The sequence below is a fragment of the Oncorhynchus mykiss genome, chromosome 11, assembly GCF_057628025.1.
Source record: "Oncorhynchus mykiss isolate SJ-2025 chromosome 11, ASM5762802v1, whole genome shotgun sequence".
Classification (NCBI taxonomy): Eukaryota; Metazoa; Chordata; class Actinopteri; order Salmoniformes; family Salmonidae; genus Oncorhynchus; species Oncorhynchus mykiss.
In genome coordinates this window covers 74,295,908-74,312,383 of record NC_143032.1, presented here as the reverse complement: position 1 = coordinate 74,312,383, position 16,476 = coordinate 74,295,908, and the positions used below count along the sequence as shown (strand labels likewise).

Sequence of the window (16,476 nt, the reverse complement as noted above, 5' to 3'; positions counted from 1 at the left end):
TACACGATCAGTCAGTCTGTCAACATAAAGTGTTACTTCTCTTCATAGTGCACTAAATTCCCTTATTCCCTTCATAGTGCAATAAATTAGACGACTACCATAGTATGGTGCACTACAAAAGTAGAGAGAGAATATGTTGCCGTTTGGGACACACCTGATGGACAAATTGATGTCAAGCCCTTAGGTTGCTCGTTATAGCTATAGGAGAGAGAGAATTCCCAATGGCATCAGACCGAGGTTCTGCATCTGTCCTTGTGCTCCTAGACCTTAGTGCTGCTTTTGATACCATCGATCACCACATTCTTTTGGAGAGATTGGAAACCCAAATTGGTCTACACGGACAAGTTCTGGCCTGGTTTAGATCTTATCTGTCGGAAAGATATCAGTTTCTCTAATTGTCCCTAGAATTTCTAAGCAAACAGCTGGAGGCAGGGCTTTCTCCTATAGAGCTCCATTTTTCTGGAATGGTCTGCCTACCCATGTGAGAGACGCAAACTCGGTCTCAACCTTTAAGTCTTACTGAAGACTTAACTCTTCAGTGGGTCATATGATTGAGTGTAGTCTGGCCCAGGAGTGTGAAGGTGAACGGAAAGGCTCTGGAGCAACGAACCGCCCTTGCTGTCTCTGCCTGGCCGGTTCCCCTCTTTCCACTGGGATTCTCTGCCTCTAACCCTATTACAGGGGCTGAGTCACTGGCTTACTAGGGCTCTTTCATACCGTCCCTAGGAGGGGTGCGTCACTTGAGTGGGTTGAGTCACTGATGTGATCTTCCTGTCTGGGTTGGCGCCCCCCCCTTGGGTGGTGCCGTGGCGGAGATCTTTGTGGGCTATACTCGGCCTTGTCTCAGGATGGTAAGTTGGTGGTTGAAGATATCCCTCTAGTGGTGTGGGGGCTGTGCTTTGGCAAAGTGGGTGGGGTTATATCCTTCCTGTTTGGCCCTGTCCGGGGGTGTCATCGGATGGGGCCACAGTGTCTCCTGACCCCTCCTGTCTCAGCCTCCAGTATTTATGCTGCAGTAGTTTATGTGTCGGGGGGCTAGGGTCAGTTTGTTATATCTGGAGTACTTCTCCTGTCCTATCCGGTGTCCTGTGTGAATTTAAGTATGCTCTCTCTAATTCTCTCTTTCTTTCTCTCTCTCGGAGGACCTGAGCCCTAGGACCATGCCTCAGGGCTACCTGGCATGATGACTCCTTGCTGTCCCCAGTCCACCTGGCCGTGCTGCTGCTCCAGTTTCAACTGTTCTGCCTGTGATTATTATTATTTGACCATGCTGGTCATTTATGAACATTTGAACATCTTGGCCATGTTCTGTTATAATCTCCACCCGGCACAGCCAGAAGAGGACTGGCCACCCCACATAGCCTGGTTCCTCTCTAGGTTTCTTCCTAGGTTTTGGCCTTTAGGGATTTTTTCCAAGCCACCGTGCTTCTACACCTGCGTTGCTTGCTGTTTGGGGTTTTACGCTGGGTTTCTGTACAGCACTTTGAGATATCAGCTGATGTATGAAGGGCTATATAAATACATTTAATTTGATTTGATTATTCACTTGAGTGATCGTATGGGCCATAGGATCACTCCAGTGAATAATGGGAATTATCTCTCCTGTAGCTATGACGAGCAGGTGCTCCTATGGGTTGAGAGAAACATGTGCCAGCCTCTAAGTCCAGGTGCCCTGAGTGGAGGAGTGTGGAGACTGAAGTGCTATCCTACCCATGAGCACCTGCTGTTGGCTGCTTGCATGCACATTGACTTCCACATCATTAACTGCCAGCAAGCCCTGGGTGAGTCTGACTGTCTGGGACATGATGAGCAGATGAAAACTAAGCTCACCCCTTTACCATAACTATCATGTTTGACACATTTTTAAATGGGCAACAAAAAGGCTTAGTGTTTCTGTTTAGTATTGTAGAAATTGTAAGAGCAATAATGTTTTGTCATTGTGTTCACTTCACTTTTTCCTCTAGAGGGCAGTGGAGGAGCGTGTTCTGTCCTAGCCGACATCCTTCACAACTCTCTGGCCTACGGGGTCGACTTTGCCAACCTTTCCCTGGAGGAGCCTGCTCCCCCCTGGAGGAGCCTGCTCCCCCCTGGAGAGTTTTTTGACTTGTTGGTCAAGCCCATGAAATCCGAAGTCAGAGGAATTGATGTGATATCTCACCATAGAGGATTGTTTAAGTCAACTACTACTAGAGGTCTACCGATTAATCGGCATGGCCCATTAATTAGGGCCGATTTCATAACAATTGGTAATCTGCCTTTTTGGACGCCGATTATGGACGATTGCATTGCAATCCACGAGGAGACTGCGTGGCAGGCTGACCACCTGTTACGCAAGTGCAGCATCAAAAGGACCTTGTGGCTGCAAGGAGCCAAGGTAAGTTGCTAGCTAGCATTAAACTTATCTTATAAAAACAGTTCACATAATCAAAATTAACTACACATGGTTGATAATATTACTAGTTTAATTATCTTGTCCTGCGTTGCATATAATCAAAGTGGTGCCTGTTAATTTATCATCGAATCACAGCCTACTTCGACTTCGCCAAACGAGTGATGATTTGACAAAATGTCACAGCTTTCTTCCTGGGAAGGAGAGGCGGACCAAAACGCAGTGTGGTTATAGTTCATGGTTCTTTAATAAGAAAACATGAACAAACTCCAAAACAATAAACGTGAAAACTGTACCAGTCCTAACTGGTGCATAAAACGCAAAGACAGGAAACAATCACCCACAAAATACCCAAAGAATTTGGCTGCCTAAATATGGCTCCCAATCAGAGACAACGATAAACACCTGCCTCTGATTGAGAACCAATCCAGGCAAACATAGACTTACCTAGACACATAAAAGAACACAACCCCATAAATCTACAAAAACGCCTAGACAAGACAAAACACATAAATCACCCATTTCACACCCTGGCCTAACCAAAATAATAAAAAAAACAAAGATGGCTCAGACCAGGGCGTGACACAAAAGCACATTTGCGAAAAAGCACAATCGTTGCACAAATGTACCTAACCATAATCATAAATGCCTTCCTTAAAATCAACACACAGAATTATATATTTTTAAACCTGCATATTTAGTTAAAAGAAACGCATGTTAGCAGGCAATATTAACTAGGGAAACTGTCACTTCTCTTGAGTTCAGTGCAAGCGGTTCTGTATTTCACTGAAAGAATAAACGTTTTGTTTTCTAAATGATAGTTTCCGGATTTGACCACGTTGATGACAAAAGGCTCGTATTTCGGTATGTTTATTATAATTAAGTCAATTGTTTGATATTTGATAGAGCAGTCTGACTGAGCGGTGGTAGGCAGCAGCATGCTCGTAAGCATTCATTCAAACAGCACTTTACTGCATTTGCCAGCAGCTCTTAGCAATGCTTGAAGCACGGCGCTGTTTATGACTTCAAGCCTATGAACTCCCGAGATTAGGCTGGCAATACTATAGTGCCTATAAGGACATCCAATAGTCAAAGGTATATGAAATACAAATGGTATAGAGAGAAATAGTCAACGCGTCATAATTCCTATAATAACTACAACCTAAAACGTCTTAACTGGGAATATTGAAGACTCATGTTAAAAGGAATCACCAGCTTTCATATGTTCTCATGTTCTGAGCAAGGAACTTAAATGTTAGCTTTTTTACATGGCACATATTGCACTTTCACTTCTCCAACACTTTGTTTTTGCATTATTTAAACCAAATTGAACATGTTTCATTATTTATTTGAGACCAAATTGATTTTATTGATGTATTATATTATAAGTTAAAATAAAAGTGTTCATTGTTCATTCAGTATTGTTGTAATTGTCATTTATTACATATATATATATATATATATATATATATATATATATATATATATATATATATATATACATATATATATATATATATATATATAAAATCATCCAATTAATTGGTATCAGCTTTTTTTGGTCCTCTAATAATTGGTATCGGCGTTGAAAAATGATAATTGGTCGAACTCTAACTACTACTAGATGTTCCTGTCTCACTCATTTGACTGTACACCTTCAAACAAACAAACACACAGAACCTGCACCAATTTATAACACATTATATATATTTTTTTGTTGTTGTATGTTGTTGCAAAGTGCTCGTTCCAATGCTGCATACATGATGCGAATGCACCTGGCATTTATTCAATATTTCTTGGATAAAATAGGCCTACAATGAATAACATGCATATATCTGAACTATGTATGATTTGTGTAGGACAAGTCAATATCATTCTACCCTGATTCATATTTTATTTAATGGCAAACCAACACCTTTTAGGTCAGTAAACATAACTTAATGTATGCTTCCCTGATAAGTGGGTCGCGGATTTGTTGCAACTGTTTGAAGGTATATTCCAGGGAAATAATTTGTTAAATCCACTTTGTACTTTCATATATATACTATTTTTTTAGCAATACTACGATTCCTCACATGGCAGCTTGTCATTGTTGCTTGCTATCTGGCCATTCAGAATCACCACAGACAGCCTTCTGCCCCACTGAAGTGTGCACATCGTTTTTGTGATGTTGTCAGCTCACCTGTCTATACCTAGGCAACAGTACATCCTAATAACTTGTAGCCATCGTGTACTGATCTCTGGTAAAGAAGACAAAAGTAGTAAAACAATATGTAGCCTAATATGAATGTTTTATTTAGAATATAACATAATACGGGGGCTCCCGAGTGGCGCAGAGGTCTAAGGCACTGCATCTCACTACAGATACTGTGGTTAGAATCCAGGCTGTATCACAACTGGCCATGATTGGGAGTCCCATAGGGCGGAGAACAATTGGCCCGGCGTCGTCCTTGTTTGGCCGGTGTAGGCCGTCATTGTAAATATGAATTTGTTCTTAACTGACTTGCCTAGTTAAATATAGGTTAAATAAATAATAAAATACTAGTACCTTCAGCAAGCACATTGACAGTAGACCAGACCCCAGTAACTCATGATCAGGGCCTATATACACAAAGGTTGCTCACCGCCCCAATAGGTCCACAGACGACGCAATCACACTGCACACTGCCCTAACCCATCTGGACCAGAGGAATACCTATGTAATGCTGTTCATCAACTACAGCTCAGTATTTAACACCATAGTACCCTCCGAACTCGTCATTAAGCTCGAAACCATGGGTCTCGACCGCGTCCCGTGCAACTGGGTCCTGGACTTCCTGACGGGAAAAAAGTGCTCTTCACTGACGAGTTTTGTCTCACCAGGGATGATGGTCAGATTCACGTTTATCGTCGAAGGAATGAGCATTACACCGAGGCCTGTACTCTGGAGTGGGATCGATTTGGAGGTGGAGGGTCCGTCATGGTCTGGGGAGGTGTGTCACAGCATCATCGGACTGAGCTTGTTGTCATTGCAGGTAATCTCTACGCTGTGCGTTACAGGGAAGATCCTCCTCTCTCATGTGGTACCCTTCCTGCAGGCTTATCCTGACATGACCCTCCAGCATGACAATGCCACCAGCCATACTGCTCATTCTGTGAGTGATTTCCTGCAAGACAGGAATGTCAGTGTTCTGCCATGGCCAGCGAAGAGCCAGATCTCAATCCCATTGAGCATGTCTGGGACCTGTTGGATAGGAGGGTGAGGGCTAGGGCCATTCCCCCAAGAAATGTCCGGGAACTTGCAGGTGCCTTGGTGGAAGAGTGGGTTAACATCTCACAGCAAGAACTGGTAAATCTGGTGCAGTCCATAAGGAGGAGATGCACTGTAGTACTTAATGCAGCTGGTTGCCACACCAGATACTGACTGTTACTTTTGATTTTGACCCCCCTTTGTTCAGGGACACATTATTCAATTTCTGTTTGTCACATGTCTGTGGAACTTGTTCAGTTTGTCTCAGTTGTTGAATATAATGTTCATACAAATATTTACACACGTTAAGTTTCCTGAAAATAAACGCAGTTGACAGTGAGAGGATGTTTCTTCTTTTGTTGAGTTTATGTAGAAATATAGGCCTAAGTAAGTCACCGTATGAAGACTTAACAGGACGCGTTCTTAGGCCTACAGCTCCATGGCGGTTATATAAGGCTGCTATACAAAGCCTACTAATGATAACAACATTACTTATTAATAATCATAATGATCATAATAATAAGAAAGAGAACAAGAAAAAGGAGGGTATAGGAGCTAGAGCTGTGTACATGTGTGACAACCAGACTATTTCCCAGATACATGCAATTTAACCATTGAATAGGTCAAACATGTTCAAACAGGTCTATAACATGTTCATGAAATGCTTGTTCGCCCACATACTACCATAGCTTGTAGATACAGACATTCTCTTTCCCAAACAAAAGGCATATATAGTCAGACAGGGCATGAATGAGCATGTTTTCTACCTAAAAACTGGAATTGATGTATTCAAGCATGAGTACACAACGTTTTACACTGTTTCTGGACATTAGAGATGTCTTTGGTACTTTATCACATGCCTTGAGGAAATACAACGGCTAAGCCTTATGTGGACATTATATCTAATGCGTACAAAGGCTCTTTCCTCCAAGATATTTGTGGACAGCAGCTGACTGAGCCAATCCCACTCAGGGTTGGCATAAAAACCGGCTGCCCATGGAGTGCTGTTAACTTCATCTTCATCTGGTTGAAATGGCTATGGCTATCTATGCCAGTGTGCCCCAGCCCATGTGCGGTCACTGAACCCAGTACAGGGGTGTGCTGATGATTTTCAGATCTCCTCCAGAGAGCAGAATGTTATCAAAGACATGCTCTCTTGCACAGATTACTTTTTGTAAATGGGCTGGAAGTGAAAGACACAAAATATGCAGTGTTCTATGAAGACATAAGCCCCCAACATTTACACTAACGAATAAACCAATCTGTGTTTACTCTCATCACAAAACATATACTTACAGTGGGGCAAAAAAGTATTTAGTCAGCCACCAATTGTGCAAGTTCTCCCACTTAAAAAGGTGAGAGAGGCCTGTAATTTTCATCATAGGTACACTTCAACTATGACAGACAAAATGAGAAAAAAAAGTCCAGAAAATCACATTGTAGGATTTTTAATGAATTTGTTTGCAAATTATGTTAGAAAATAAGTATTTGGTCAATAACAAAAGTTGTCGTGTTTCTATAAAATTGTATGCTTTGGTGTTTGTTGTTGGTTAATGTGTAGGTTGTCTGGTCCAGTACTTGCCTCTGCTGTAAGGCTGTCTGGTCCAGTACTTGCTTCTGCTGTTGTTTAAGGCTGTCTGGTCCAGTACTTGCCTCTGCTGTTAGGCTGTCTGCTCCTGTACTTGCCTCTGCTGTAAGGCTCTCTGCTCCAGTACTTGCCTCTGCTGTTGTTTAATTATCTTCCTCACTCTTGTGGTAAAAAATTGTCATGCACATGTGCCCAAAACTTTTAATTCATAACAGTGAGGATGGAAGCTGCTGGTGGCAAGGAAATATGTTATGGATTCAAAACACATCATGTTTGCTGTGGATCACACCTTTCTGAGCAACAGCGTGTGCGTTTGTAGCTAAGAACAGCTGACACAAACTTAGTCAAGTTTCATTTTTACTGTCAAGGTATCTTCTTTTTTTTTAGGGGGAGTGATCAACTTTAATATTGCAGATTGTGTGTTTTATCATTGTTATTGTTTACATCCTTTCCAATCCCCCATATAATTATTTACCAATATATATTTTCCTTCTTTATTATTTTGCCCTAACCCTACAACTCCTCCCTAATTGGAGTAAACTAACAAACAACAATACTTAAGCTTCTACTTACACTTTATACATACTGTATTCAATTTACAGACACAGTATATTTTACATTAGTTCTCTTTTTCAAAACAAATTTAATCCCACCCTTCAGTTACACTCAACCCCACCCATCTAATGCTTATCGTAAAAACCATTCCACTACCACTGCATTGGTAGTGACTGACCAGTGGCTCAATGCTATGGATAATGGCAAGTTTGTGGGTGTACTATTTTTAGATTTCAGTGCAGCATTTGATTTAGTGGATCATTAAATCATTTTGATAAAATTAATGCATTATGGTTTTAAGGAGGTAGCATTGAATTGGGTACAGTCATATTTAACTGTCAGGAAACAGTCCACCTATATCAATGGTTCATTTTCTTCCCCTCACGTGTTAAACTGTGGAATACCGCAGGGCAGCTGCCTTGGGCCACTTCTTTATTTAATATATACCAATGATCTTCCCTATGCCTTAGCTGAAACTCAAGCTACTATATTTGCAGATGATACTACAATTTATGCAGCAAGACATTTGGTTAAACAGGTACAGCAAGCTTTACAAGGAGATTTGGAGAATATCAGGGAGTGTGTTTGCCAAAACAAACTTGTTTTAAACATCAAGAAAACCAAAGTTCTGTTGGTCTGTTCAACTAGGAAAAGGCCAAAACATCATGGGATACAATTAAGTATGGGAGGAGTAAAAATTGAAGAAGTGGCAGAAACCAAACTATTGGGAGTGCAGCTAGACATCTGCTTATCATGGTCGTCTCAAATAACTAATCTATGTGAAAAATAACACAGCATGCATAATCAGAAGGATAGCTAAATATTTACAAGGAAAAATTATTCAGCAAATAACACAAGCATTAATTGAAAGTCAGGTGAAGTACTGTTCTGTGGTCTGGGGAAATGCATCATTAAGTGAAGTTAGGAGGCTGCAGAATGCACAGAACAAAGCAGCAAGGATTGTTTTAAGGTGGAGATATGGTTCTTCTGTTGCAGTCATGCGCAGTGTTCTTGGTTGGTCATCAATCGACAGGATAATTGAAAAAAACATGCTTATTTTATTTCATAATATACATTATTTAAAACGGCCAAGTTCTATTCACAATGATATTCAGTTGGTAAGAGACAGATATTCCGTAAATACTAGGAATAGATTGTCCACAATCTATGCGTTATCCAGACAGAAAAGAGAAATAGGCAAAAGAACATTTCGATTTGGAGCAATAAAGAAATTGAATAAATTAACTGAGCAAACTAGAAACCTTTCAATATATACATGTAAATATTATTTTAAAACAATTTAAATATAATACATAGAAATGTTGTGGGACTATAGTAGATGAAGAATCAATATTTTTTTAGATTGAGTATTTATTGGGTCATTGTGTTAGTATATTATGTATGTTTGTAATAGTGTGTTATATGTGAAAATGTGTTCATATTGGTGCATCCTGTTTCCATTGATCATGCTTGAGATGTTTCTACTCGATGGGAGTCTACCTGAGGTAAATTCAATTGATTGGACATGATTTGGAAAGGCACACACCTGTTTATATAAGGTCCCATAGTTGACCATGCATGTCCGAGCAAAAATCAAGCCATGAGGTTCAAGGAATTGTCTGTAGAGCTCCGAGACAGGATTGTGTCGAGGCACAGATCTGGGAATGTGTGCAGCATTGAATGTTCCCAAGAACACAGTGGTCTCCAACATTCTTAAATGGAAGAAGTTTGGAACCATCAAGACTCCTCCTTGAGCTGGTCGCCTGGCAAAACTGAGCAATTGGTAGAGACGGGCCTTGGTAAGGGAGATGACCAAGTTTCCGATGGTCACTCTGACAGAGGTCCAGAGTTCCTCTGTGGAGATGGGAGAACCTTCCAGAAGGACAACCATATTTGCAGCACTCCACCAATCATGCCTTTATGGTAGAGTGGCCAGACGGAAGCCACTCCTCAGTAAAAGGTGCATGACAGCCCTCTTGGAGTTTGCCAAATGGCACCTAAAGGACTCTCAGACCATGAGATAAGATTCTCTGGTCTGATGAAACCAAGATTGAACTCTTTGGCCTGAATGTCAAGAGTCACATCTGGAGGAATCTTGGCACCATCCCTACAGTGAGGCATGGAGGTGGCAACATCATGCTGTGGGAATGTCTTTCAGCTGCAGGGACTGGGAGACTAGTCAGGATCAAGGGAAAGACGAACGGAGCAAATTACAGAAAACCTGCTCAGGACGTCAGACTGGGGCGTAGGTTCACCTTCCAACAGGACAGCGACCAGAGCCCGGACTTGAACCTGACCAAACTTCTCTGGAGAGATCTGAAAATAGCTATGCAGCGATGATGCCAGATTTTGAGGGGATCTGCAGAAAAGAATGGGAGAAACTCCCCAAACACAGGTGTGCCAAGCTTGTAGCGTCATACTCAATAGGACGTGAGGCTGTAATCGCTGCCAAAGGTTCTTCAACAAAGTACTGAGTAAAGGGTCTGAATACTTGTTCTGAAAGGCCCCAGAATCTGCAACGCCACTAAGCAAGGGACGCCACCAAGCAAGCAGCACCATGAAGACCAAGCTGCTGTCCAAACAGGGCAGGGACACAGTTGTGGAGAAGTACAGATCAGGGTTGAGTTATAAAAACATATCAGAAACTTTGAACATCCCATGGAGCGCCATTAAATCCATAATAAAAAAAATGGAAAGAATATGGCACCACATTTAAAGGGACCACCCACCAAAACTCACAGACCAGGCAAGGAGGGCATTAATCAGAGAGGCAACAAAGAGACCAAAGATAACTCTGAAGGAGCTACAAAGCTCCACAGCGGAGATTGGAGTATCTGTCCATAGGACCACTTTAAGCCGTACACTCCACAGAGCTGGGCTTTATGGAGAGTGGCCAGAAAAAAAGCCATTGTTTAAAGAAAAAAATAAGCAAACACGTTTGGTGTTCACCAAAATGCATGTCGTAGACTCCCCAAACATATGGAAGAAGATACTCTGGTCAGATGAGACGAAAATTGACTTAAAGATTGCTGTACACCAGCGGAACCCATCCAACTTGAAGGAGCTGGAGCAGTTTTGCCTTGAAAACGGGCAAAAATCCCAGTGGCTACATGTGCCAAGCTTATAGAGACATGGTGGCTCTACAAAGTTATGCACGCTCAAGTTTTCTGTTCTGTTTTGTCTTATTTCTTGTTTGTTTCACAACAAAATATATTTTGCATCTTTAAAGTAGTACGCATGTTGTGTAAATCAAATGATACAAATCCCCCCCCCAAAAAAGTATTTTTAATTCCAGGTTGTAAGGCAACAAAATGGAAAAAATGCCTAGGGGGTGAATACTTTTGCAAGCCACTGTATCTATATTCCCAGTCATGTGAAATCCATAGATTGGGGCCTAATTCATTTATTTCAATTGACTGATTTCCTGTAATGTACTGTAACTCAGGAAAATCTTTGAAATTGTTGCATGTTGCATTTATACTTTTGTTCAGTGCAGCTAGATGTCTTTGACAGTTTTGCAGAATAGCACAAAATATCCTCCGTTATAGCTTACGTTAGCACTATTTTGATTCTAGTAAGAACTCACAGCTATGGAACTATTTAGTTGTCAATTAGAATTTCCCTTGTGACTCGATGCAGCCAAATCATTGTTTTGATTTTAAACGACAACTATGAAGACGACTAGCCATCTTATGTATTAGTGTAGCCTGCTAACTGTGACAGGAATCTTGCTAATCGTGATGATACTCCAAGCAATGTGATTTTAATCAAGTATTTTTGCTTTTCTGATGTTGCACACAGACCACTTTGTATTGATATTCTAATCAATATTGTCTCCAGAGCACTTTGTAACCACACTCTTCCCATAGAAACAAACAAATATCACCCACTGATGAAAGGATTACCAGAAGTACAGTTGTGGCCAAGTATGTTGGCACCCTTGCATGTTTCTTAAATTATTCTACATTTCTTTGGTCATCAACATTGCAGAACCAATTTTATTTTTGTAAACTTGGGTTTAAAATTTTTATTGAGAAAATAAAGACAAATGGCATGGACAAAATGATTGTCACCTTGGAGCTAGTACTTGGTTGCTTCTTGTAGCCATCAATGAGTTTGCTGAACTTTTCTACTTTTTACTTTACCTGTTGTCCTCTGATTTTCTCCCTATGTCAGAGGTAATCTGAGACTAAATAAACACAGGGAAGCATTATGAGAATCTTATTTCTCATGATCTAAGAGTCCTTTAGGTGCTCTTTGGCAAACTCTAAGCGGGCTGTCATGCACCTTTTACTGAGGAGTGGCTTCTGTATTCTGGTCACACGTGACAAACACTTGCACAATCGAGAGAAATAGTAATGTTGTCTTTTTGTTGGCACTAACTCCGCCATGGTTCGTTGGACAAAGCCTATAGGGGAAATAAATGGCGTTTTTGGATAAACACCGAAAATAAGGTCTGTGGTAAACAAAGGCTTAGGATATCTTATATGTTTTGTTCTATGAGATAATCTTCATCAGCTAACGTCACTTATTCTGAATTTTGAAGTATTTATGTAAAGGTCATATTAACGGACTGATATTATCTCATAGAACAAAATGTATAAGCTCTCCTAAGCCTACTGTCAAAAGGACCAACAGCATGGACAAGCGTAAAAGTGTAAATCTCTAATTGTACTCAACGTTCTGGTTGGTAGGGACTCTTTCTTTCAGACTAAAAAGCCATGGGGTAACCATGGTAACAGTCTTCAGGCAAACTTCAGCAGCAAGCTGCTCTAATTCTTCAATATTTGACGGGTGCCCTACACCAACTGCTGTTTTCAGATGCCTTTTATACCATGGCTATAATTTAACACATTTACCGCTATCAATGTGTTCAACATCCACTGAAGTAGCTAGAAAGTATACTAGATAGCAACAGTAGTTGCCTTGGTAACCAGACAAACAGAAATGCTAGTTTATCTAGCCGAACCAGCAGGCCATAGCATACTATTATTAAAATCTAATTCAACGCCAATAATGTTTTAAATTTGACTTTTGCTTTCAAAAGCAGCTCAAACATAGAACATGTAAGAATTAACTATATTCATTGAATTCTACCGTGCAAATATACAGTGCATTATAGGGAAATAATGCACACTCTAGAATGCCCTTCAAACCAATCAGAAACGAGTAATTAACAAAGTCATGGTATAAATATGGTAAATGCCATTCGATTTGCTTCGTTCCGGCCATCATTATAAGCCGTCCCCCCTCAGCAGCCTCCTGCGCTTTGGGGTAGTCTTCCTGCTGGAAGACCCACAACCTTCAATGGAGACCCAGGTTTTGGACACTGGGTTGACCCTTGGACTACAAAACACCTGCTAATCTTCTGATTTTATTATGCCTTGCGCACGTTTAAGGCCCCCAGCTTCAAAGGCAGCAAAGCAACCTCACAGCATTATCAAACCTTCCCCATCTTTGATTGTAGTGAGGGTGTTCTTCTACTTGAATGCTTCATTTGGTCCTCTGTAAACCCAGCGCTGATCTGTATCTGTATCTTGGTCCACAGAACATTTTCCCCAGGATTAAGGCTTGTTAAGGTGGGTTTCTGAGAAGTTCAATCAGGCTTTCTAGTCTCCTTCAGCAGTGGGGTCTTCCTATGTTTACCAATGGCTAAATGAAGTGTTCATAGAAAACACCACCCTGTCTACAATCAATTATGGGTGTAGTTCGATAATACTGTGAGGTTGTTTTGCCTCTACTACTGTGGGCCTTGAATGTGTGCAAAACATCATAAAATCAGCAGATTATCAAGGTGTTTTGGAGTACAACGTTCAACCCTGTGTCCAAAAACTGTGTATCGTTTGAAGGTTGTGGGTCTTCCAGTAGGACAACAATCCCAAACACACATAAAAAGCACCCTGGAATGGTACAGAAATAAACTCTGGACTGTTCTGGAGTGGCCAGTGAAGAGTCCAGATCTGAATCACATCCATAACATATGGCGAGAGCTGAAAACAGCAGTTGGTGGAGGGCACCCCTCAAACATTGAAGAGTTGCCAGTAGAAAGGTGCAATGTGCTCATTGATGGTTACAAGAAGCATTTGTCGGCAGTTATGTTGGCCAAAGGCTGTGCAACCATGTACCAAATCCGGGGTGCCAATCATTTAGTCCATGCCATTTGTCTATTTTCTAAATTTAAATTGTTAACTTAAATTTACGAAAATAAATTGGTTCTACAATTTTGAAAATTCAGTAAGGTGTGGAGACCAAATGTTGTTTTCAATTTCAACTTATTTCAGAAGAAATAGGGAATTATTTAAGAAAAGTGCAATGGTGCCAATATATGTATGGAAAAACTATACCTAACATAAGGAATGGGACCAGCACACATAAATTGTTGTGGCATTTTGCTTAACATTTCAAGGGGGGTTGAGAAATGGCCATAGTCTGATCGATGTCCTATCATATGCACTGGCTCAAAGACCAGTCTCCCAGTTGTGGCATTTCACTGTGAAATACAAAAAAACAGATTAATAGACAGGTCTGTGAAAAGCTGTAGTACTCTGTGCTATTCCCAATCTTATAGAGCATGCATGACACTATCTTGATATCAAAATAAAAACATTTAATAAAATAAAAACATTTCTGAAATTACTCATTTGTTACAAGCACATTTCCTCTGATCCTTGTTTCCATGTTTCCTCTCCTTAACTCCTCTTATCACTTCCCTCTGACTTTGGGTAGGAAATGAGTGAAGGCTAGGAATAGAGGACACAAGGAGTCGAGGAAAGGCTATTGAGATTCAGCCCTGGTTAGGTTGAAACATGTTGCACTATGCTGCTGTATGAATTGCCAAAAGGGCTGATCTTTCATTACTTTGTATCGAGTGAGTTTAGAAAACATTTTTTGCATCTAAAACCAAAGGCTACTCTGTTAGGTATACACATAACAAAGGCTACATGCATTCTCCCTTTTGGCATTTTGGAATGTAGTTTCTTCATGCCTCTAGATGGCAGTCTGTCACAGTAATTTCCTTACTGAACCGACCTACACACTAAGCTCTGTCTCTCTGTTCTTGTAGCTTTAGGGCCTTTTGTGTGTTTCTACAAACCAAATCCCGGATTGCCCCTTTACTCTATCTTGTATTTAACTGTATTTTAATATTTCATCATTAGGCCTACTTGATGTGAAAAAACTATTAGTTTAGCTTGTTTTGGTCTTTTAACCAAGTCTTCTGGGATGCATACATTATAAAGTGGATAATAAAATGACACTTTTCACAAAACAGTCAGCTATTTCAATAAAGTTTGAGAAAGAATTTAATGTCACACATTTACAGACAGGGAGCTGTATAGCCTATTTCATCAGGGAGTAGGTGAATCAAATCAATGTTTATTTTGTTGAATACACGGTTTAGAAGCTGTGATAGCGGGTGCAGCGAAATACTTGTTAATGGAACCGAACAGTGCAGTAAAATGTCAAACATGTACAAGTACACAAATAATCTGAAACAAGATATCAACAATGGCAGAACGAAACCAGGTAACAACCAAAATACTTCTGAGTATCATTGTTAGTTCTTCTGAGCATCATTGTTAGTTCTTCTGAGTATCATTGTTAGTTCTTCTGAGTATCATTGTTAGTTCTGCTGAGTATCATTGTTAGTTCTTCTGAGTATCATTGTTAGTTCTTCTGAGTATCATTGTTAGTTCTTCTGAGCATCATTGTTAGTTCTTCTGAGCATCATTGTTAGTTCTTCTGAGCATCATTGTTAGTTCTTCTGAGCATCATTGTTAGTTCTTCCGAGCATCATTGTTATTTATTCTGAGCATCATTGTTAGTTCTGCTAAGTATCATTGTTAGTTCTTCTGAGTATCATTGTTAGTTCTGCTGAGTATCATTGTTAGTTCTTCTGAGTATCATGGTTAGTTCTTCTGAGCATCATTGTTAGTTCTGCTGAGTATCATTGTTAGTTCTTCTGAGTGTCATTGTTAGTTCTTCTGAGCATCATTGTTAGTTCTTCTGAGCATCATTGTTAGTTCTTCTGAGCATCATTGTTACTTCTGCTGGGCATCATTGTTAGTTCTGCTGAGCATCATTGTTAGTTCTGCTGAGTATCATTGTTAGTTCTTCTGAGTTTCAATGTTAGTTCTTCTGAGCATCATTGTTAGTTCTGCCGAGTATCATTGTTAGTTCTGCCGAGTATCATTGTTAGTTCTGCTGAGTATCATTGTTAGTTCTTCTGAGCATCACTGTTAGTTCTTCTGAGTATCATTGTTAGTTCTTCTGAGTATCATTTTTAGTTCTTCTGAGCATCATTGTTAGTTCTGCTGAGTATCATTGTTAGTTCTTCTGAGCATTGCTGTTAGTTCTTCTAAGCATCATTGTTATTTATTCTGAGCATCATGGTTAGTTCTTCTGAGCATCATTTTTAGTTCTTCTGAGCATCATTGTTAGTTCTTCTGAGCATCATTGTTAGTTCTGCTGAGTATCATTGTTAGTTCTTCTGAGCATCACTGTTAGTTCTTCTGAGCATCATTGTTATTTCTTCTGAGCATCATGGTTAGTTCTTCTGAGCATCGTTGTTAGTTCTGCTGAGTATTCATGTTAGTTCTTCTGAGTACCATTGTTAGTTCTTCTGAGCATCATTGTTAGTTCTGCTGAGTATCATTGTTAGTTCTTCTGAGTATCATTGTTAGTTCTGCTGAGTATCATTGTTAGTTCTTCTGAGTT

General features: G+C 40.2%; 1 non-coding gene across 1 annotated transcript; it reads left to right on the top strand.

The window, feature by feature from the left end:
• Window positions 1-1,269: 1,269 nt before the first annotated feature.
• LOC118937382 (uncharacterized) lies at window positions 1,270-3,808 on the top strand. Its single transcript, XR_016484312.1, has 2 exons — window positions 1,270-1,781; window positions 1,965-3,808. It is a non-coding gene; the product is annotated as an uncharacterized LOC118937382 (transcript).
• The last annotated feature ends 12,668 nt before the right edge of the window (window positions 3,809-16,476 follow it).